We start from the raw sequence: 24954 nt of genomic DNA on the forward strand, positions 1-24954 counted from the left end.
TTAATAGTTGCAAAGCAGTATATCGCACAAGGATGAATCAGAAATGAGGCTCAATGTCGCTTTCCCCTCTATCTCAGTCCCAGATTCACAATCCAGAAAGAAATGCCTTGGAGGGGCAAACATAGAGGGATCCTGTAATTTATCCCAAAGTTGCAATTTTTGGCCTTGGTCAGTCCTTTTTTACTTGCTCCAGATGCCACCAGGAGCTATTCTCTCTCTCTCTCTTTTTTTTTAACTTTATGTTGAAGCCGACCAAACAGTGCAGCTGTCTGGTTTGCTAAATACATCTTGGGGACATACAGAAAGCTGACCTAGGAATGCATCCCGCCCATTGCCAATCATTGGATTTATGGTTTGTAACTCGCATATTCTGCCTTCCTGTTTGCTGGATTTATTTGCTTTAGACTATCCAGCTTGAGTTCGTACCTCCCGTTGCCCAAACTGTTTACTCTATTCTTCCACAAACTCGCTTTCTGTAAGCAAGACTTTAAATCTTGTTCTTTACTTGACACATTTTCTGTGCAAAGACAGAGGCCAAATGTTGGGGGCTCTCTCCCGGGAGCTTGGTGTTTATTTATCTTTTTCTGGCTTCAGTGTGAGAGAATTTATGTGACAATCCCGCTGAGTATCCATGTAAAAGGAGTGGCGTGTTTTTTTTAAATTGTTTTTTTATTAGCACACAACAAAAAAATGAGCTGTGCTCATGTTTCAGAATATATCATAATTAGTACAAACAAAACACATTTTTTTGTATTTCTGAATGTGGTGGAAACATATACTTGAATATGATCAAAACACTAGCTCATGGGTACTCACAAACATTTTCCCAGGGCACAAACTTTTTGCCCGATGGTGCGACCGAGGGCTGCACTGGTGCTGGTAGGGTGGTGCTCTGAGGGTTGGTAAGTAGATGTTATGATGGTGAAGCGAAGCATGTATGTATAGTGGCTAAATTGAATTGCACAATGCGGAACCAGAAACCCTAGGATCAATCCTGGCTTCCTCATCTGACCAAATTATGTAATCCTAGACAATTGTTTTATTTCACTTTCCCTCCTTTTTCTTCATGACAACCGATAACGGGACCTTGAAATACATGACTTCACGATGTGCGCTGTACAAGAACTTCTCCTTTGTTTGATTTAACAAACTATAATGTTGTATTATGTGTAATAGCAACCCTGGCCACCCAAAGGATGCCCATAATGACTGACTTGCCTCTTAGTTCAATATTGGCATTGTTGTCAGGGTGAGTAGGGAAGTATAAATGTTTCTAAATTCATGTTTGAAAAGTATCACTTAAAAATAATACTTCTCAATGCACTGATCTAATCTGATTCACTATAATGAAAACCGTTATGCATGATAATAAAATACATTTTTTGAATTTTGAAGAGACTTTGTCATATTTTTACATATTTGCTGCAAGATGTCTTCATAAATCAAATTGTTCCCAAAGTTAAGCTGTGTAAGGCATTCTAGTTACTTCCTTTCTTTAACTGTAATTAACATTTAAATAAATGCTTCCCAAGTTATAAAACATATTTTAATGTTAGTGCTGATTCCAATAAACAGCAGCCCAGTGCTGCTGTTGAGCTGAGGACCACACATAAGGGTCAAGAGGGCCGCATTCGGCCGTACTCTGAGTATCACTGCACTAGATGATGAGATTTTCACACATTGTGCTCAGTAAAACCATATTTCTGTGCAAATGTAATGGTAATTTCAATTGTAAATGTGCTGTTTGTAATGGCAGTGATCTACCACACCATGCACACTCCACACTACTCCACTCCACTCTATTCCCTTATACTCTATGCCGGCCCCACTCCATTCTACAACACTCTGCTCCACTTTGACATGCCACTCCACTCTAGCCCCTCCACTCTAAGACACTTTACGACATGCCACGCCACTCGACTTCACTCCACTCTAAACCACTCATTCCAAGACACAACACGCCATCCTATGCCCCTCCACAGCAATTACCCCACTCTTCTCCAGTCTACCCCACGCCACTTGCTACAATATACCCCAATCTACTCCATCCTAATCCACCCCACTTAAATTTATCCCAGTTCAGACTGCCGCCCTCCACCCCAATCTACCCGATTCCCTTCCATTATGATTCAGTCTGCCCCACTCCACTACAGTCTACCCCACTGCACTACAATCTCCCCTACTCTGCTCCACCCCAATCAACCCCACCCCACTCCACTCTAACCGACTCCACTCATTCTAACCCAGTCTATCCCACTCCACCCCAGTCTACCCCATTCAGCTCCATTCTATCACAATCTACCCCACCCCAATTCACTTCAAACCATCCCATTCGAAAATGCCCCAGTCCAACCCACTCCACTCAGCTGACCCCACTGCAATCTACTGCACTCGACTCCAATCTACTCCACTCTAATATACCCCACTTCAAGTTACCCACTGTGCTCCAAACTCCACCACAACATATTCAGCTCCTCTCCACTCTAATCTACCCCACTCCACTCCAATCTACCCCACTCCACCACAATCTACCTCACTCCAATCTAACACAATCTGCCCCACTCCACTTCAGTTTAACCCATTCAACCCAATCTACCCCACCCACTCCATCCCAATCAACCCTACTTCAGTCTACCCCTCCCCAATCTACCCAACTACAATCTACCCCTAGCTACTCCATGCCAATCTACTCCATTCTAGTCTACCCCAATCTATCCTACTCCACCCCACTCAAATCTACACCACCCGCCTCCAACCTACCCCATTCCAGTCTACCCCACTCCACTCCAATCTGTCCCACTCCACTTGCTTCAATATACCCCAATCTACTCCATTCTAATCTACCTCACCGGAATCTACCCCACTCCAATCTACCCCACTTCAGTCTACCACCCTCCACCCCAGTCTACCTGAGTCCACTCCATTATGGTTCAATCACCGTACTCCGCTACAGTCTACCCCACCGCACTACAATCTACCCACACTGCACCACCCCAGTCCACCCCACTCCACTCCAACCTACTCTACTCCACTCAGTCATTGTAACCCAGTCTAACCCACTTCATCCCAATCTACCCCACTCAGTTCCAAACTATCACAATCTACCCCACTTCACTCCAAGCCACCCCATTCCAAAGTACCCCAGTGTAGGAAAGTACCATCTTGCCTGGCATGTTACCCCCATATTTCACTGTATATATGTTGTTTTAGTCTATGTGTCACTGGGACCCTGCCAGGCAGGGCCACAGTGCTCATAAGTGTGCCCTGTATGTGTTCCCTATGTGATGAATAACTGTCTCACTGAGGCTCTGCTAACCAGAACCTCAGTGGTTATGCTCTCTCTGCTTTCCAAATTGTCACTAACAGGCTAGTGACCAATTGCACCAATTCACATTGGCATACTGGAACACCCTTATAATTCCCTAGTATATGGTACTGAGGTACCCAGGGTACTGGGGTTCCAGGAGATCCCTATGGGCTGCAGCATTTCTTTTGCCACCCATAGGGAGATCTGACTATTCTTACACAGGCCTGCCAGTGCAGCCCGAGTGAAATAACGTCCACGTTATTTCACAGCCATTTTCCACTGCACTTAAGTAACTTATAAGTCACCTATATGTCTAACCTTCACCTGGTGAAGGTTGGGTGCAAAGTTACTTAGTGTGTGGGCACCCTGGCACTAGCCAAGGTGCCCCCACATTGTTCGGGGCAAATTCCCCGGACTTTGTGAGTGCGGGGACACCATTTCACGTGTGCACTATACATAGGTCACTACCTATGTATAGCGTCACAATGGTAACTCCGAATGGCCATGTAACATGTCTAAGATCAGGGAATTGTCACCCCAGTGCCATTCTGGCATTGGGGAGACAATTCCATGATCCCCCGGGTCTCTAGCACAGAACCCGGGTACTGCCAAACTGCCTTTCTGGGGTCTCCACTGCAGCTGCTGCTGCTGCCAACCCCTCAGACAGGTTTCTGCCCTCCTGGGGTCCAGGCAGCCCTGGCCCAGGAAGGCAGAACAAAGGATTTCCTCTGAGAGAGGGTGTAACACCCTCTCCAGTTGGAAATAGGTGTGAAGGCTGGGAAGGAGTAGCCTCCCCCAGCCTCTGGAAATGCTTTGATGGGCACAGATGCTGCCAATCTCTGCATAAGCCAGTCTACACCGGTTTAGGGATCCCCCTGCCCTGCTCTGGCGCGAAACTGGACAACGGAAAGGGGAGTGACCACTCCCCTGACCTGCACCTCCCAGGGGAGGTGCCCAGAGCTCCTCCAGTGTGCCCCAGACCTCTGCCATCTTGGAAACAGGTGTTGCTGGCACACTGGACTGCTCTGAGTGGCCAGTGCCATCAGGTGACGTCAGAGACTCCTTCTGATAGGCTCTTACCTTTCTTACTAGCCTATCCTCCTTCCTAGGTAGCCAAACCTCCTTTTCTGGCTATTTAGGGTCTCTGCTTTGGGGAATTCTTCAGATACTGAATGCAAGAGCTCACCAGAGTTCCTCTGCATCTCCCTCTTCACCTTCTGCCAAAGGATTGACCGCTGACTGCTCAGGACGCCTGCAAAACCGCAACAAAGTAGCCAGACGACTACTAGCAACCTTGTATCGCTTCATCCTGCCGGCTTTCTCAACTGTTTCCAGGTGGTGCATGCTCTGAGGGTAGCCTGCCTCCTTTCTGCACCAGGAGCTCTGAAGAAATCTCCAGTGGGTCGACGGAATCTTCCCCCTGCAACCACAGGCAACAAAAGACTGCATCACCGGTCCTCTGGGTCCCCTCTCAGCACGACGTGCGTGGTCCCTGGAACTCAGCAACTCTGTCCAAGTGACTCCCACAGTCCAGTGACTCTTCAGTCCAAGTTTGGTGGAGGTAAGTCCTGTATTGCTGGGTACTGCATGATTTGCAGCTGCTCCGGCTCCTGTGTACTCTTCCAGGATTTCCTTTGTGCACTGCCAATCCTGGGTCCCCGACACTCTAACCTGCAGTGCACAACCTTCTGAGTTGTCCTCCGGCGTAGTGGGACTCCCTTTTGTGACTTCGCATGGACTCAGGTTCACTCCTCTTCTAAGTGGCAGATCCGGTACTTCTGCGGGTACTGCCTGCTTCTGTGAGGGCTCCCTGACTTGCTGGGTGCCCCCTCTGTCTCCTCATCCAAGTGGCGACATCCTGGTCCCTCCTGGGCCACAGCAGCATCCAAAAACCCTAACCGCGACCCTTGCGGCTAGCAAGGCTTGTTTGACGTCTTTCTACGTGGGAACACCTCTGCAAGCTTCTTCACGACGTGTGACATCCATCCTCCAAAGGGGAAGTTCCTAGTCCTCTTCGTTCTTGCAAAACACCAAGCTTCTTCCATCCGGTGGCAGCTTCCTTGCACCCTCAGCTGGCATTTCCTGGGCTCCTGCCCACTCTCGACACTGTCGCAACTCTTGGACTTGTTCCCCTTGTTTTACAGGTACTCAGGTCCGGAAATCCACTGTTGTTGCATTGCTGGTGTTGGTTTTCCTTGCAGAATCCCCCTATCACGACTTCTGTGCTCTCTGGGGGTTGTAGGTACACCTGACACCTACGTTACAGGGTCTTGGGGTGGGCTTTTTTCTAACCCTCACTGTTTTCTTACAGTCCCAGCGAACCTCTACAAGCTCACTTAGGTTTGGGGTCCATTTGTGGTTCGCATTCCACTTTTGGAGTATATGGTTTGTGTTGCCCCTATACCTATGTGCTCCTATTGCAATCTATTGTAACTTTACACTGCTTGCATTACTTCCTTCTGCTATTACTGCATATTTTTGGTATTGTGTACATATATCTTGTGTATATTTGGCATCCTCATACTGAGGGTACTCACTGAGATACTTTTGGCATATTGTCATAAAAATAAAGTACCTTTATTTTTAGTATATCTGTGTATTGTGTTTTCTTATGATATTGTGCATATGACACCAGTGGTATAGTAGGAGCTTTACATGTCTCCTAGTTCAGCCTAAGCTGCTCTGCTATAGCTACCTTCTATCAGCCTAAGCTGCTAGAAACACCTCTTCTACACCAGTGGTTCCCAACCTGTGGGCCGGGGACCCCTGGGTGTCCGCGAAGCCTCCTCAGGGGGTCCGCGGCTGCTTAATAAATTTAATAATATTATGTCCCAGCTATCAGTAATGACTCCTTGGGGTTCCCCGTGTTCCAATAATGATTCCGTTGGGGTCCCCGGGCTCCAGTATTGATAAAATGGGGGTCCACAGAAGTCAAAAGGTTGGGAACCACTGTTCTACACTAATAAGGGATAACTGGACCTGGTACAGAGTGTAAGTACCCCTTGGTACCCACTACAAGCCAGGCCAGCCTCCTACACCCAGTCCAACCCACTCCACTCTACCGACTGCACTCCAATCTATCGCACTCCACTTCAACGTACTCTTATCTACTCCACTCCAATCTACCTGACTCCAGTCTAATCTACCCCACTTCAAGCTACCCATTGTACTCCAAACTGCACTTCAATTTATCCAGCTCCTCTCTAATCTACTCCACTTCACTCCAATCTACCCCACTCCACCAAAATCTACGTCACTCCAATGTAACACAATCTACCTCCCTCTACTCCAGTTTATCCCATTCAACCCAATCTACCCACCCACTCATCCCAATCAACCCTACTCCAGTCTACCCCTCCCCAATCTACCCAACTACAATCTGCCCCTATCTACTCCACACCAATCTACTCCACTCAATCTACCCCAATCTATTCTATTCCACCCCACTCCAGACTATCCCACCCTACAGCAGTCTACCCCAGCCCACTCCTAACTACTCCACTCCAATCATCCCAATTCAATCTACCCCACTTTATTCCGATCTACCCTATTCTCTAACCCACTCCACCCCAATCTACCCCACTCACTCCATTCTACCCCACCCACTCTTCCCCAGTCTATCTCAATCCGCTTCAGTCTATCCAAATCAACTCCAATCTACAAGCTCCATTTTACTCCAATCTACCCCAATCCTATCGACTTCACTCTAATCCAATCTACTACACCCCATTCCACTCTACCCAATCTACCCCTCTCCACTTCACTCAAATCTACCACAAATCTCTCACATTTACCCCTCTCCTGTCCAGTCTAACTCAATTTGATCAATCCACCCCACTCTAAACCACTGCACTCCACCTCCAAACTACCTTATTCCAATTTACCCCATCCCAATCCACCCACTTTAATCCAATCTATCCCATTTCACCCCACTCCAATCTACCCCATCCCAGCCCATCCGAGTCTACCTCACACCACTCTATCCACTCCACTGCAAACGACTCCACTCCCATCTACTCCAGACTACCCCACTTCATTCCAATCTACTCTTCTATAATCCATCCAGTCTTCTCCACACTAATCTACCTCACTCCACACTAATCTACCCACTCCTCTCCAATCTACCCCACTCCTCTCCAATCTACCCCAATCCACTGCACTCTACTCTTCCCCAGCTTACCCCTCTGCATGCCGGTTTACCTCAGTATATCCTAATCCACTCTACCCCGATCTACCCCACTCAGTCTACCCCACTCCATCCCAATCTACCGCATTCCCACTCCAGGCTATCCCAATCTACTTCACTTCAGTCTACACCACTCTACAGCATCTACCCCAATCCATCCCAGTATACCTACAACTCTTCAATCTACCTCACTCCCCAATCTACTCCCCTCTACTTCAAACTACTCCACTTCAGTCTACCCCCACTCTATCCCATCTACTGTATTATAAACCACCCAATCTACCCCACTGAAAACCACTCCAATCTACCCCACTCTTCCCCCAGCCTACCCCACTCCACTTAAATCTACCCCATTATATCCCACTACCCTCTACCCAGATCTACTCCACTCCAATCTACTCCACTGCAATCTACCCCACTCCACCCCAATCTACTCCACGATAATCTTCCACGCCAGTCTACCCATCACCCCACTCCAGTCTACAACACTCCACCCAACTCCAAACTAACCCAATTTACCCCAGTCCAATCCACTCCATACTACCCCACTTTATCCCCAGTCAACGCTACCCCAATCTACCCACCCCACTCTACCCCAGTCTGCCCTATTCCACACTACCCCAATCTACCACACACTAATCTACCCCACCCCACTCCACGCCACTAGTGTTTAGCAATGCTGAACAGCAGTCATAAGGGTGTACAGCATGGCTAAAACACATTGCCAAAGCCAATAGCTGTTGCATAGGCGAGACCAATTGGCTTTGCCAGTACTTGTTTTTCTCTTGCAGCTTTTTCCCAGGACTTCACTATGTTAACAAGATTCAGAAACATATTGTTGTCTACATGTTTTGAAATAAAAATACTAATGATCTTTTTGTTAACACTTTCTGACTGCTGCTATATGGATTTACCTATCAGCAACACACTCTTACATATCTTGTCCTTAATCGTTCTTTATAATCTGTATTACCTGTATAGCTTTTAGACCCACGGGGCATGATAGATTTTAAGCAAGTTGCTCAGATGGAGGAATTGCCACTGCATCACTTATTTATGCAGTTTTTACTATGCAATCTATTGCAGCATCTTCTTTTTTGCCCAATACTCTGGCAGCTGATTTGAGTTTCCCTTTTCATGTATGTACGTATACCACATCAGATCTGTGACATCAGAATCTGCATTTAATAGTTTTAGGCACAAAGGTGCCATGTCAGACGCGTATTTTTCTCAGGACTGATTGTTATGTCAAAGCTGCAAATTACAAATTCATAATTAGCGTTCCTGCTCCTCACATAGGGCACAAGGTTGTTACATTGGTGATGGGGTTTTCTTATTACGTTTTAGAGAGCAGACTCAAGTTTGTTGGTATAAAGGTTATAAACATTTCTTTGACTGTACGCAGTGATGTTAGACACTAAAAGGCAGGTGGAGTGGAACGTGTCAAAGTTCATTTCCGTTACTCTTGTGCGGTTGATAACTAATATTTAAGTAAGTGTTAAGTGACTCTGCTTCATGTTTTGTTACATATTCGTTGATGCCATGAAACATTGGGTCATGGTTGAAAAATATTCTTGTGACCAGTAATTCCTATAAAAGCGGTACTGTAAAAGGATTGTCCCCTTTTATCTAGATAAACATTTTCACAAGTTATAATTATATATATATTTTTTTTACAATTTAGATCAAGAATAATCACATTTAATGACGCAACACGCCAAAAAATCATCACTCCAACTTTCAGAAATAGTGTCTCTGATTCTGATGGATACCTTTACCTGCAGATTCCTCATCTCTAAGCTCTGCTTTAGGGTCTCCACTAACGTTTTAGAATCATTTGTGTGTGATATTAAACCATATCAATTTGTTTATAAGTGAACTAAAATATATTGATAAGAAAATCACCTACTTACATGCGGCCAGTGTGTCACAAACAAAAAAACGAGTGTATCAAGGTCCATATGAGCTGCTACAGCTTTGCACTGCAGTGTCCAATCAAAACAACCCAGAAATGACTTACGCCCCTGAAAAACCTGTGATGACAATGTTGAGCTCTCCTTAGCAGACTGAGGAGGAATGCGATGGCGTAAAAAGACACAAGCCAGAAATACCGGTTCTTTTAGCAAAGCTTCAAAAACAGGTTAAACCATATGATGGAAAGAAACCTGTTAAAAGCAAAATGAACACTTACTAAGCCTTATCAGGTAGTTTATTAAAACACTCACAGCTTGTCCATTTATTACACCATAAGAAGGAGCATTAATGGAAGGTAGCATGGGTAGTAAAATAATTTAGTAAGGAACAAGAAGTATACTTCAGCCTGTGGTTTGGTTTCTAGAGGCTCCCACATGGACTGCCGGTAACTTTGTTCTAGATCTTGCGTAGCTAACAATGGCTAGCTTTGAAAATCTGTCTCCAAAACCAAATTTTATTCGCAGTAATCTTTTAAAAATATTTTTATTTATGATTTGCAGTTTTAGACACAATGTAAACAACATCAGTAACAAAGTCACCAGCAGTACATATTTCAATGACTAGCTATAAGTATTGATTACACGCACACTTGTATGTACATATGCATTATAACCATATAAAACATGATACATACAGTAGAGCAAACATCTTGGCATCTCGTATTTATGCCTCGTTTTGAGTGTACAGAAGGTATCCTTGTAAGGGTCCCCAAAAGTCTTTGGGCCTCGAAGGCTTTGGTATTGCTTCAGCATATAGTTCCAACTGGGACTGACAGCATATCAAGTTTCGCAAGTGATTTCTTGGTGGAAATCGTTTGAGCTCCCCAATGAAGTGCCACTCTCTGTTTGGCCATCAGCAGGGCCACTGTCACAAATCTCCGGTTTATTGGCTGTAGGTCTTTCATCCATCCCGACAGACTTTAAGTGCGCACTCCACCTGTTCATCTATTATAGTAGTAAGCATCCCTTTTACCTCAGCCCAATACCGTCGGATCGGGTCAAACATCAATGCTAAATGCAAAAAATTGACATCCGCCATCCAACAACGTATACAATTCGCACCTGTCCTTACCCCAAATTTATGAAACTTAATTGGTGTATAATACACCTGGTGTAGATATTTGAAATGTTTAATACGCAAATTGCAATTTGATGTGAGAGTCTGCATGTGTGTGCAACAAAACTTCCAAACTGCAGGCTCCAATGGTGTATCAAGAAGAGCATTCCAGCTCTCCATTTCCTTGTTAGTGGTTTGTGGTCTATCTGTGAGTGCTGCGTTGTATAGCTTTGTTATCAAGTGACCCTGCGTGTTGTTTGTCAGTAGAACCTGTAATGCATCTAGGGTTTGTGGCTCATCAGGAAATTGCGGGCAGTAGTCTTGCAGGGCGCTCTTAGCTAATATGTGAACTTTAATAGTGGTGTGGGCCTCTGTGTACGTGTGACTTCCTCCAGGGCCATGAATGAACCGTTTATAAATGCCACTCCCCCCCCCCCCCCATTGCTGTGTCTTCCCTGGTCACCAAATTGCCGGATGATACCAGGTGATGGACAGTGGCAATGCTGGTGCATATTGTGAGTTCTTCACTGCTCTATTCCCTTGTTCTCACCAGGCTGTTGTCATGGTGTGTCCTGTAAACTCTATGCGCGGCAGTCCCTCTCTTTTGTGTGGTAGTAAGGCTTTGAGCAGAATGGGATAAGCATCATCGTGCTCCACTGCTACATGGGAGGTGTACTCCTGAGGTGCATGCCAGTAGTGAGCAAAGTGGACCTGCACGTATAAATAATAGAGGCGAAAATCAAGGGCATTGAATCCCCTACATGCATACGGTAGTGTTAACATGTCTCAACTAATTCTATGTTTTTTCACCTGACCATACCAGTGTCAGCAAATATGTCTGGAGCTTCTTAAAGAAATATTGTGGCAATACAATCGGAATATTGACAAACAATTATAGAAACTTGGGTAAAATCACCATTCTGACAACTGCTATCCTGTCCGGTAGGGATGGGGGCAACCTTGCCGACCCTACTGACCTTGTCCTCTAATGTTGTGATCGCCCTTCCAAAGTTAGTTCGAACTACCTGCTCTGGGTCCCTATGTATCCATATCCCCAGGTCTTTAACCGGATCAGTGCTTCACATAATAATAATAATATTGACATTTATAGAGCGCATGGCTATTCCCAAAGGAAGGTTCTATATCGGTGGAAATTCAAGTGAGCATTCCTGGGTGGTTGACGTCAATGGAAAAATGACTGATTTTGACCACTTTATACTCAATCCGGAGAGGCCTTCAAATCGGACATGCTCTCTGATGAACGGTGCCATATACTTTTGTGGCTTTCTAATATATAGCACCATATTGTCTGCATATAGTGACATGCTAATGGGCCACAATTGACAGCAAAGGTAATAGAAGGCACCCTTGACGTGTACCCCTACCTACAGGGAACTGGTCTGAGGTATACCCATTCATACATATACAGACCACCGGGCTAGTGTGCAGCAGGTGTACCCAGCATAGGGATGCATCGGGCATTCCCATTCATGCTAGCACTGTTAACGTGTACATTCGATGGAGTCGAATGCCTTGGCGCGTCCAATAGGACTGCCGCCTGCAGGGAGGAATCCAGGTAGTAAAGTAATGTAAAGAGAGTGTGCTGTTTATATGCTGTCGCTCTGGATGATACAAACTCCGATTGATCAGGCAGGACCAGCTTATGCAGTAGGGACTGAAGCCTGGTTGCTATGATTTCGCCATTTATGTTAAAGAGGGAGAGTGGTCTATATGACTCACAATTTTCAGCTGCTTTATCTGGCTTCAACAGGGTCAGAATTAGGACTTAGGGTTGGTGGCACCCATTGGTTACTGTATGCTTCTTCATACATGGCATCTAGGTGCGAGGCCATCAGGTCTGCGAATTCCTTATAGAATTCCCCAGAGAGCCTGTCCGAGCCAGGGGCCTTGCCATTTAGAAGCTTTCAAATTGTGACCTTGATCTCTTCTATCCTTACAGGTTGCAGGAGGTATTCCTGCTGCCCATCGGACAGCTATGCTAGTGCAACATCATTCAAGTAAGCATTAACCTAAGTCGCCGTAGGTGACACGTGGGAGCTACATAGTCCCTTGTAGTAGTTTTCATAGGCCAGGAGAATGGAAGGTGTGTGTCATAGTGTGCTACCGAATCTGCAGTGACTATCTTCACTATTTGAGTGTGGCCCTTTGGCATTCTCAATCTTTCTGCTAGGCTCCGACCACGGCGACGCCCTCACTGTACATTTGTTCTCTATGGCGTTTCGATAAGAACTGTATCTCTTGTTCGGTCAGCTCTTCAAAAGTAGTGAGATATTCCCTAATTGCGGCCAGTGTGCCTGATTTTGGGCCAGCTGCCTAAGCTCTCTCAAGTGTATGCAATGTGTCTTTAGTTTGGACCGTCTGACTACGAATAGATTTCAGACAACCTGCGTGTGTACTAATACACACACCCCTTATCATGTCCTTGAAGGCCTCCCAAAGGGTACCCATGCTTTCCACAGAGCCCACATTAAATGCAAAGTATTGTATAATAGCTGCTTTCACCCTTTCCTGGAAGGCGGCTTCTAACAGGGATGTTGGCTGAAATCTCCAGGTACATGGGCTGGGGAGTATGAAGGGTAAGAGCAGGGTTAATTTTACCGGGGCGTGGTTTGATATTGTCTGGGCATGTGTGCAACCTACTCCACTCAGGCTCTAAGTTCTTGTGTAAGCAACCAATAACACGACCCATATACTGTCAAGGTGAAGGTAACTTCACGACTTAATGGGTGGCGTAACCTTCACATATAACCTCCACATTTCTATTAGGCTATATTCTTCCAGCCCCACTCTTATGACCCCGGCGGCCTGTTTCCCATGCCAGTCAATCGTGGCCGATATATCTAATGTGGGGTCTAAAAATATGTTGAGGTCTGCACCCCATACTATATTTTGTGGTTTCGGAGTGTGTACATGACGCCAGACCGCTTTATAAAACCCGGGTCATCCATATAAGGTAGTGATCAATGATCTCCATATAAACCCCTCTGCGATGGCCAATCCTCCTTGCGCATCTACCACAGTACAAGTCTGAGTGAACTGGACTCCCAGTTTAACTAGTATCATTACCTCCTCTGAAATAAGGCAAGTATGAGGAAATCAGTCACTAGATCGCCCGTCTCTTGCCAATGGCTTATTTAGTGCTGCGTGTTAATTTGGTGTCTGGCAGAAAGGCAATTTGTGAACTGTGTTTACCCAGATATGCGAGGACCATTAGGGTTTTTTGGGGGTTACTGAGCCCTCTCACGTTTCATGTCAGCAATGTTACAGGCCCCTCCTGCCTAGACATTTAGTTAGCATCCACAAGCAGTACCACCTTGAATTCACTGGAAACAAACACATAGTTGCATTTCCTCTCCTCCGTCTTCACCCAGCACATGCACTGCGAAGGCTGTTTTTCAGTGAAATAGAATGCAGGCCTCTCATAACTCTGATTGGCTGTTGCCAGCCAATTGGTGTGAAGGTGTGTTTCACAAATCTGAAAATCTGTTGGTTTGACTGAGAGATGAGGAATGAAGAGTAGGGATGATGGATGAGGAGTGGGGATGGTGGCTGAGGCATGAGAAGTAGGAATGATGGAATATGGGTGAGAAGTAGGGATGAGAAGTAGGACTGATGGAAGAAAAGTAGGGATGAGAAGCAGGGATGACGGGAGAGAAGCAGGGACAATGGATGAGAAGTAGGGATGATGTATGATGGATGAGAAGTAGGGATGATGGAAGCGAAGCAGGGATGATGGATGGGAAGTAGGCATGATGGAAGAGAAGCAGGGATGATGAATGAGAAGTAGGGATGATATATGATTGAGGAGAAGCAGGGATGATGGAGGAGAAGGAGGGATGATGGATGAGAAGTAGGGATGAGATGCAGGGATGAGAAGTAGGGATGAGACGCAGGGATGAGAAGTAGCGATGATGGATGAGAAGTAGGGATGAGATGCAGGGATGAGAAGTAGGGATGAGACGCAGGGATGAGAAGTAGCGATGATAAATGAGAAGTAGGGATGATGGATGAAAAGTAGGGATGATGGATGAGAAGCAGGGGTGAGGAATGAGGATGTCCTTAATTTGATGCTGTACAGTGTTAACTCTTCTGCTGCGAAATCAGTCTCCAGAGCCACTCCTTCGCTTTTAAACGTTTTCATTAGAATAGAGGCAACATTGAAAATCTTAGACTTCCCTAAAAAGCTAAAACTTTACTCTTCAGCACTAAGCTCCCATCCTAACACATGCTTTTCCTCTCCCCTCCCCTCCCCTCCTCCCTATCTTTACTTTTTGTAGTCATCGCTATTTAACAGGTTGTAATTGGCACTGTATGTTTCACCTTAACCTCCGAAAGGTGTTTTGGATAGTATTGTCAATGTGTTTTGTAACACCTCCTTGAAAGAGTTTTACCGCCTTCGTTTTTTATGTCAACCAGTCTTGATTATGAGAGTGGCTGTACAAAAAGCCTCCCATGAACAAATAAGGCAACCATGGTGTTATCATGTGACTTTTTCTTTGCATGGAACACAGTCTCAATTCCCCTACGTTTGAGCAGATGGGTTTCGGTAAAATGTGGATATCACATCAGTGGCGGTTGCAGACATATGAAAATGCTGGGGTGAGTGAAGTGAATATTTTGACAGGGAATATGAGAATCCAACAATGCTTTTAGGCTCAATGCCAAAGATGCCAATCTTGGCTTGTTGAGTGGTTTGTTTATATCGGCCCACGACTCAGAGCTCTTGAGCTGAGGCTGAAGGCAGTGCGAGTTTCTCACAATTCGTGAGCCAAAAATGAAAACACAGAGTTTCAAGTATGCACTATACAATCAGTTTTGCTCAGACTCTGTCTGAAGGTATTGGAGTGGTTTATATGAGCACCAGTTACTTTACACAGGTCCACCTTCATTTTTTATGGGCATGGGGAGGTTAAGTGATTAGCCCAGAATCACAGGATGTTGAGCTGGCTCTGCAACTCAAACCCCTAGCACAAAAGTCGGCAGTTCTGGCTGTTGCACTATACTCTCTTATCTATAAAGTAAATAACCTGTACAGGAAACATGCTGGCAATAGCTAACAGCCACAAACGCAACTTATGCAAGATCAAATAAAAGGCATAACATATAATTACTGAGGGCTTGGTTACAACCTTGGTGGAGGGGATTACCCCGTCCCAAAAGTGACAGATATCCCGCCCGCCGTTTTTCAAGTTCCATACGCTATAACGGAACTTGTAATACGGCGGGCGGGATATCCGTTACGTTTGGGATGGAGTAATCCCCTCCGCCAAACTCGCAATGAGGCCCTAAATCACCGGCATAGCATGCTTTATATTAACATTTTCTTATAATGAAAAATGAAATGTTTACTTACCCATTAGCTGCAGCACATCCTTGATGTTCTCCAGTCCATGGCTCCAAGTGTTTGGTCCACACCCACTGCCAAACCCCTTAACCAATCCAAACGCTGCTGTCATGCTGGTAATAATGTTAAGCAGCATGAGAGAAGCCCCAGGGTTGGTTGGAGTGGGCTGGCTCGATGCTCCCTCAGGCACTAGAGCTTGTGTCTGCTCTCCACTCAGCTGTCTAAAATAGGTCCGACTAGAGAGGTTTGAAGTGAGCATGTCTGGCTGGCCATCTCTAGACAGCCGGCCAAACCAGCATGTGCGCTTCAGATTGAAGTGGCCATCATTCCTCCCTGGTAATCAGCCCTCACACTCTGCTCTGGCAGGCAGAGTAAAAAAACAAAATGGTAATACAATTATTTTATTACCATTTTATTCTTTACACTTTCTACACTCGCAGCGGGGGGGGGTGTCGGGGTGTCAAGCCCATGCTTCTTCGCCCTCATGGAGGGACCTCCTCTGTATCACATGCCTGCCAGAGGCTGAGTTAAGCACTGCACATCAAAACCACAAAGGGATATTTTGAACTCTGGCCTTTTCTCAAAGATTATACCTTGGCAGCCATTTTCCAGTCCTACACACAGCACACAATTTGAGGCTAAATAAAAATTACCTGCAGCAAAACGTGCTCTTAGACAAAGATTAGAAAAAGGTTCTCATCGAATTAATAATTGTTTCATCCCGGTCAGCCATTAGTGGTCTGCATTTTGAAAGGGGAACCATTTACCGTCATGTATTTTGAAGGCATAAGAGGCGCAATCTTTGTTATGCACAAGCTATGTGGTTACTAGTTTCATTGTTGGAACTTAAGGCCTGCGAACAAGGATGATTGTGAAATTAGATGCAATTGCCAAAGTATTAAAAACATATCTCTTCCCACCATTATAAACACAAAATGTAGAGTATAATCTGTCCAGTTGGTACAACTATTGCAACTATTGATGCCTACGTGCAATGCCATTCCCTGCATCGTGTTTGGAATGTCACTAAAGCTCATCTGCCTGGTAGGGCATCCTACGTCCAACACCCGCCCAACAACCATGGGAATAACGGAGGCCCCTGCAGCCCCCACTGTCGTGCACCCAGGGATCCTTGTTTTGGAGGGACCCCCTCCCTCACCCTCTAAGCCATGCCATTACATGCCTTGCAAAATGTGTGCGAAGGCATGGAATAAGAAATAGTTAAACGCTCGAGAAAGCCACTCTGCTTTCCCGAGCAGGCCCTTGCTTTCTGGGTAGCGAGGGCACCCGTCCAGGGGGCCCCCCCATTGAGCCCACGACTAATGAGTATCTGGGAGATGCCAGGGCCCCTCATCGCATTCTGCAGAGGGGCCCCCTCATTTTGCTTTAGGCCACCGCCAACCATGTACTCGAAAAGGGTATCCAGGGACTGATGAAAATCAGAGTTGTCAGGAGAGTGAAGCACTGTACAAATGCATCACTACAATCCAATACCATAATTAATATTAATTTGGAATAATTCAGAAACCTATCACTTCACTCATGAAAGTCACACCTGATAGACAAGTCGGATGAGCACATGCACACTCATGGCAATGAATAAGGCCGTTTACTCTTGTGGCCCAGAGAGAACGGACGCATGCGATTCATTGCACTAGTGCTGGTTCTTGATTTTACACATACAATTGAACATATGTGGGATTGCTCAAAACTAAAGTGCTTATTAGGTTGATTCACTATTTAATGCAGATTGTCATGAAAGCATGCAGGCAAAAATGTTAAAAATCTGTACTGCACCAGGGCAGGCAGAGTCCTCACAAGAATACACAGAAGTAACATTGGAGTTTTATAGGAAGGTGGTAAACATATGGAACTGCTTTCCAGCAAGAACATTAGTAACATCGTTAAAAGATCCCTTAGTTTGTTTTAGAAGGTTTAATCCAAAATGTAATCCCTGTAAAAGAAAAAGAAAAAAATCTGCTAAAACATGTTTGGGAAGATGATGAACAATAGCCATATAAACTACTTCGTTGAATTCTCCCCTGAACAGTTATTCTGTTTTGTGACACATGTACGTAACTGGTATTCGTACTTGTTATTTGTTTGTGTATTTTTTCTTATAAAAAATCTGAAAAAAAGTGTTCAAACCAAAAAGTCCTGAGATGAGTGCAAAGGCAATGTCGGGATAGAGTAGCGGATTAAGTAGGCTTGTCCGGGGTTGTGTGTTGGCATTATCTGTGAATTGAACTACACGTGTTTGCAACATTCATTCAGTAGCCTTTTGCTCATTTGACTAAAGTTGCAACATTCATTGCTACGTTTTCATTTGCGATAGGGTTTCTCCTGAAGTTGTCAGACTAAGTGCTTTCTGGCATGGGAATAACCACAGGAGGCTGAGTGTGCTCATCTGACCCGAGAAGCATGGAGGTAACTTTAGCCGGTGACCGATCTGTGTGAAGCAGGTGCTGAAGGCATTCTGTACACTGGTTAAATCTGGGCTGTACGTGGCAGGTCATGTGTCATCACCGTCCGTGGTGGACAGTACCAGAGAATGTGATACATTCCAGGAAACGCAACTCAAAATATTTTAATGTTTTCAACCTGTCCGGGTTTACTTTCGTAAATTGTATCGCCATTGGTAATCCACACAGTGTAACTAGAAGAAACATTGTTATAAATGTATATTTCGCTTAATGTTTTTACTTCTTGTGTACAGCTTTTCAGAGATTTATTTTTTGCTTCAGTGAAACACGGGGAGAGACGTGCTTTAATAGATGACGCTTCTCTTTGTCCGTCTTGATGGACTTTATATGCAGTGGTCTGAACTGCTGTTAGGCCATGGCAATGAGTTATGAGTGACTATAAAGACTAGGCATATATTTATTTATTTTTGGTGTCCATTACCACTTGTTTTCATTCCAGTTGAAATACGTCATGAGTGTTATTATAGAGAAGTCTAAAAATTACAAAAATTGTTCCTGTTCCTGGAGATTTCATGTTTTTTTTTGTAGCTGGGCAAAACTAGTACAGAAGGAGATGTGATATGTCTTGAACCAACTGACAAAGGATCCTCTATGGAGAGTGGCACAATTAATTGGAAGTTTGAGTGGGTGCATGCAGGAGATAACTGCTTGGAAGTATTTCTTCTAATGAAGCAGTCGGGGCTCGGTGGTATTGCAGAAGGCTGCATGGTTTGCTAGTTTAGCACTCATCCCCTTTTGACATGGCTCTAGTCAGTCACACCATTTGTTTCTGTACTATTGGAGCAGATGGCCTTCAGAATTGTAGATAATTAGAGAGTTTTCTTGTTTGTGTTGCAAGGGGGGGACCAGAGGTTGCTAGTTTGTACAAAGGATGAGTTCCCAACAATCTGAAGTCTTCAGAACTTGGCAGAAATCAGAAGTGCTGTCAGTCTGCATCCGGGGCTCTTGGTTGGGTTGAGCAGAGCTTGCGATGGAGAACGCTTTGTCCTGCCCAGTGAAAGGTTTAATGTGCAGTGCATAAAGCATTGCAGGAGATCTGCCAGGCAACAGAAAGCAAGTAAAGAGACAGAAGGGATGGGAGACTATGTTCCTTCAGCAATGGGTATGGTGGTGTGCAGAATACACCAGTCAGAATGATTCACCAACATTTACCAGATTCGCCAAAAAAGTATTAGTGTTGAATATATACACACTGGTATGATCCAGGCCCGTTAGCCTACACTGCTGTGTCAGCGAGTTAATGCACCCTTGTATTTATCGAACAGCCTTATGTTGACAAAAGAAAAATAGCAGACATAGATCCCCCTCACTCAGAATAATAATAATGAGCCAAACCCTTCTAGTTCGTGTAGAATGTGTTTGGTCAAAATCACATCGTAATGAAAAACAGCCAGCATGATCATCTTTATTATCTGCTACGTTTTAATGATGCTGTAATAATCAGATACATTAAACAGTAACTTTTCTCTTGGATGAGATTGGCCCCAAGAAAGCTGATTATCTGAAAAACACGTGTCAGCTGCTAGTTTTTTGTTGTATTAATCACAACTATACATCTACAGTTGTAAAGTGGTGCCTCGGAATTCAATTTCGTGATTTATATATGTATTTATGCATGGCATTATTTCTTAATTTCGAATATCTATGACTGATTTAAAATACTCTTAGATTTTAATTTTGTTACTGACACAACATTAATCATAGTGGACGTGCAACACTATCCTCACAGAATATATAGGAAAACAGGATGAGTAAAGAATTCTACGCTTCCTGGCAGGCAACTTGAAAGCCAAGTAGAGGGCATTGGCAAGACTTCTTTATTTTATTTCATTAAATGTAATGATTTTTTTGGGTTTGCAAACGTGTGCAATAGATGTTAACACTGTAAATGCAAACATAAATGTGTAAATGTGGCGTGCATGTCTGCAATAAACTAAGCAAAAAGGACCACTGCAAGAATAAATAAATAAAACATGAAATGAAAACATAATTTGGCCTAGCAGCTGTGGCACTGAAATAGAGTACTTTTAAGATGGACGTGCACATGCCCAAAATGCTGCCAGTCCAGTTAAAGATGTGCAGTGGCTAAATTGGGGAGATCAATTGTCCTTTGCTGTACACTGCGGTACTTGGAGGCAACATGTGAATGTCACTTGAACAGGCCGGTGGGAGAGAGAAAAAAACTTTCATTATTTTTATTTGGAGAACGTAAGGCTGGCGAGACAACTGTCTCTAGGTCACAATTTAAAAGTTGAATTGACATGCATAGCCAATTATGTCTTACAGTCCGAGTACTGCTCAGTTTGACCTAGAACAGGCACTCCATAGTTTGTTGGCTACATGTTTGCACGCTTTGTGACACAGAATGAAACCTCGCAGTTTTGGCTGCAACGGATTGGCAAAACCAAACACGCAATCGTAGTCTGAATGAAGTACCAAAAGCACCCATCAGAAGTCCAATTCTTATGAAAGAAGCAACTGTGTCACAAATTACATCCAGTATACACAGTCAACACGTGTTTAGTCATAGCAACTTTTTCAAGGCTGTGTTGTACAAAGGAGACAAACTTGCTTGGTTAATGAGGCCCGCACCATACAGTTCCTTGCACCCTGTATAATCCTCCCAGGTAAGCAAGGAATTATCCAGTAGTGTAATGTCTATTGGTATCCAAGCAATGTAGATCCGTATCAAGTCACAGGACCAAGACTGTAACCCTATATGGAACTTCGTATTAATTTGGATTTCAAGTGCTGTTGTTCGCTGGCGATACTCAAACCATTTTACCCATCTCCAATGACCAGACCTGGGTGGCTGGAAAAGTCAATTAATATATGTCCAGCATCAACAGTTGTCAGTGCTGGAGGAACAGAGGTATTGGTTTTTGGCACCCAGGGCTCGGTCTGGTCTGATACCTGGTGGCAAAGTGAATGTGGATCTCTTCCTACCCCGGTCAAGTCAGACAAAAACCTGGGTGTTGTAGTTGAGAACACTCAGCTTTGAAAACCAGGTCTGTCGTACGATCAGTACTTGTTTGCTGATCATCCAAAATTTTGAGAAAGATGTTTCTATTTATCCCAGAAAATGTAAGCCAGGTTGTCACAACAGCACTGATTACTTCATGCTTAGACATTGCAATTCCCTCTACCTCAATATCAACAAATCCTGCTTTAACAAACTCCAGGTTGTCCAGAATGTGGATGGCCTGCCTCTTTCTAAATATTACACGGCATGTATCGGTAAGTGAAGGTATTTGTTCTTTTCACTGGATTAATGTTAAAAAAGAGGATTTTTTAAAGCCTTATGTCTGGTCTTCTTGGCTCTACACAAAAAAAGTTCCCAGCAGTTGAATTCTCTATTCAACCAGTACTGTCCGGGTGGTACTCTTAGGTCCATTACTCGGAAGCTAGTTCAAGTTCCTAGAATCTGTATGGCCGGATGGGGTGGCAGCGCCTTCTTGCTGGTGGCAGCAATGCTTTGGAACACTCTGCCACCTCATATCACAGAAATTGCCTTCTTTGTGGTTTTCAAAAAACAGCTGAAGACCTGCCTTTTCAGACTTCACTTGGTTTATGGTGGGCCTCTGTATATATTCGGGTTCCAGTACCGATTTGACACCTTTGGGTTTAGTGCACGCATAGTCGTCTTTGAAATGTGAAATCTGCTTTTATAAATGCTTATGTGGAGGGGAAAAGTGGCAGCATGATTCCTTCTGCTAATTTAACAACCTGGGTGAAGTTTGCTTGCAAATTGCTTTTTCTCTGGTGTGGTCAGTCAGCTTTGACGAGGCACTCATAATCCTGGACATCAGGCATAGCATAGTGGTTGATCATTTGTACCCATTAGCTTTGGCACAGAGCACACCAAGGCTACCTGGTGTCACTCCGACAGCATGGACATACTGCAGTTATCTGCGGTAGGCTTGTACCTAAATTTGCACCTCCATTCATGGCTATAAAAAATTGTGCCTCTCTGCCCTATATCGGACTTGATAATCTGTGAAATTTGTTGGATGTGCTCATCTTTAATCACTGTACACTCAGCTCTGCCGAAAGGAAATAAACCCAAAATGTCCTGTCTGTAAGTAATTGGTGAAAATAGCATCAGGTTACGATTCAGGGGCATAGGTCCTTTTTTAGGCTGAGCATAGCAGCGCGAAAGCACTGATTTTTGACCTGTTGTAATCTATTCTCACTTTCATTTGTTCCTGGGCTTGCCTTTCAACAATCCCTTAATGTCATTGGTAAATGCTTTACGTTTGTCCCGCCTTGAGGCTCTTTTGTTACACCTTGCAGACTGATCCTATTACGTGGATTATTGCACGATTGCCGATATACTTTCAGGAGGGATAACTACTTTTTTCTTTTGTCTTTCCCCATCACACTCCACCAAAATATTCAGCACAATGCACTCTTTTTTGTCTAGGTCACCTCCGGGTCCCCTCACTAGGCTAGTGGTCCCCAAAATAAAAACCACTCCCACCATTCAGTGTCGGTTTAAGCTCTTTCATGGCTGGGACTTTTATTTTACAGCTGAGAGTATTTTGTGTTTTAAGGGCCTTGTTTGGAATATCGTTGTAGTAAGCCTCCTTGCCCTTAACATATGTAATACATTACGCTAAATATATGATTTGACTGTATTACTTTCTGCCATTCTATTTTCATGTGGTTATGTCCTCCAGGGGCTAACTATATGTTTACATAACCATATTTCTTACAAATGCTTATTTGTTTTGTGGTGTCCTCTAGGGGCTGTTCTGAGCATTACAGTCAACACACTACAATGTTCGAGGCACTCGAAAACTAGCCCCATAATGCTTTGCAGAGCATTCTTTTTACAAAACATTTTTGCTCATAACTCAGCCTGTGGTTGTTCTAGGTCACTGGTACCACCACCAAAACATTCACCACAATGTGCTCTTTCTGTCCAGATCATCTCTGGGTCCCCACACTAGGTTAGTGGAGGCCCCAAAATAATAACCCCTCCCACTATTCACTATCTGTTTAAGCCCTTTCATTGCTGGAACTTTTGTTTTACACCTGATTGTAGCATGCGAATGCACTAGGTTCTCCAGGAGCTAAACATATGGTTTCACTGCATTACTTTCTAGCTTTTTGTTTTTATATGGTAATGCCCTTTAGGGGCTAACTATATGGTTACATGACCATATTTCTTGGAAATGCTATTTTTATTGTGGTGTCCTCTAGGGACTGTTCTGAGCATTACAGTCACCATACTAAAATGTATGCAACCCTCAGAAACATACCCCATACCTCTTTGCAGGGCAATCCTTTTACAAAACATTTTTGCTCACAGCTCCGCCTGTGGTTTTCCCAAGACAATGGGACCACCTTCAAAACGTCCACCACAAGGTGCTCTTTCTGTCTAGATCATATATTGGGCCCCACACTACATTAGTGGGGACCCCAAAATAATAACCCACCCAACCATTTAGTGTATTTTTAAGCTTATGGCTGGGACTTTTGTTTTGCACATGGGAGTAGTTTGTATTTTAAGGGTCTTGTTTGGAAAAAATATTCCAATAGGCCTACTAGTCCTTTACTTCTATGCAGGGCCACTGGAATTATGTGGCAGAAGGGACCAAAATGTTTGTCAGGATTGTCCACTTTATGTAACAAAAAAGGTCCAGGTATGCATTTACAACGCCAAGAGTTCCAACTCAAGTAAATGTGAGACCTATTGCATTGCAAATGCTTGTTTTGCGTGCATCCTTGTTGGGAATGCCTTTGTGTCCACTAGTGCCTCTCCTCCCGCTTGAAATGTGACCATAGCTGTCCCATTCTGGAATACAGGCTCCAAAGATTTGATCCTTCTCCTATATGACCAGTGGCAGAGGACATCAATGCGGACCCACAGTATTTCAAGGTAGTGTTTAACAGAATTGGATACACTATGAGTAGAAACAGTGACCATGATTTAATTTTAAGCTCATGGTCAAGATGTTTTTTGCCATTAAGTTTCAGGCCACAGAAAGAACACATTTAGGGAAAGATGATCTTTCCTGTGAATCGTTTATTTTTTTAGGATTTAACAAAAACATATTCTTTCAAAACCTAGAAATTATTTGATTTAGTTTGTCATTTTTTTTTTTTTTTTTTGCTGCACTGATTGTAGTAATTTATCTTTAAGCAAATGTTATTTCATCATAGTGGCTTTTCCTGAAAATAGGGGTAGCTTTGTTGAGATGGTGTCAAGGTCTGGGCGTTTGTGTTTGGCTTTTTATGTGTCCTAACCAGCGAATGCTGGAAAGTGCTCTGAATGCACATTGGTACACTGAAAGCGACATTCTGTGGAATGATAAACAAGACCTATCACAGTGCCAAGACACTATCCATAAGCTAGTCACAAAACAGGTCACTGCATAGCATAATGTTTATAAAGGGTATCTGTGCTTCTTTATTTTCTAGGTGGGCACGAACCAGCTTGTCACTAAAATCACCGAGGACCTGTTCTGCAGGTAAAACAAGAGTTATTGTGAACTCTCCCATTGGAAAGCCTATTTTGGTAATCACTTTTTTTTTTTATTATTCGGTTCATCATCCACTGTTTAATTTCCTCTTCGAG

The 24954-nt window shown here is 44.1% G+C and overlaps 1 protein-coding gene across 8 annotated transcripts in view; it reads left to right on the plus strand.

Moving 5' to 3' along the window:
- EEF2K (eukaryotic elongation factor 2 kinase) overlaps positions 1-24954 on the plus strand; it is a 199976-nt gene that overhangs the window by 13343 nt on the left and 161679 nt on the right. For 6 of the 8 annotated variants that reach the window (XM_069210301.1, XM_069210299.1, XM_069210295.1 and 3 more), the window contains exon 2: positions 24798-24847. The exons of the other annotated variants lie outside the window; for them this stretch is intronic. The gene's annotated coding sequence lies outside the window, so the exon portion shown is untranslated. The remainder of the gene's footprint in view (positions 1-24797; positions 24848-24954) is intronic. 8 annotated transcript variants of the gene reach the window in all.

This window comes from Pleurodeles waltl, chromosome 10 (assembly GCF_031143425.1).
Source record: "Pleurodeles waltl isolate 20211129_DDA chromosome 10, aPleWal1.hap1.20221129, whole genome shotgun sequence".
Classification (NCBI taxonomy): domain Eukaryota; kingdom Metazoa; phylum Chordata; class Amphibia; order Caudata; family Salamandridae; genus Pleurodeles; species Pleurodeles waltl.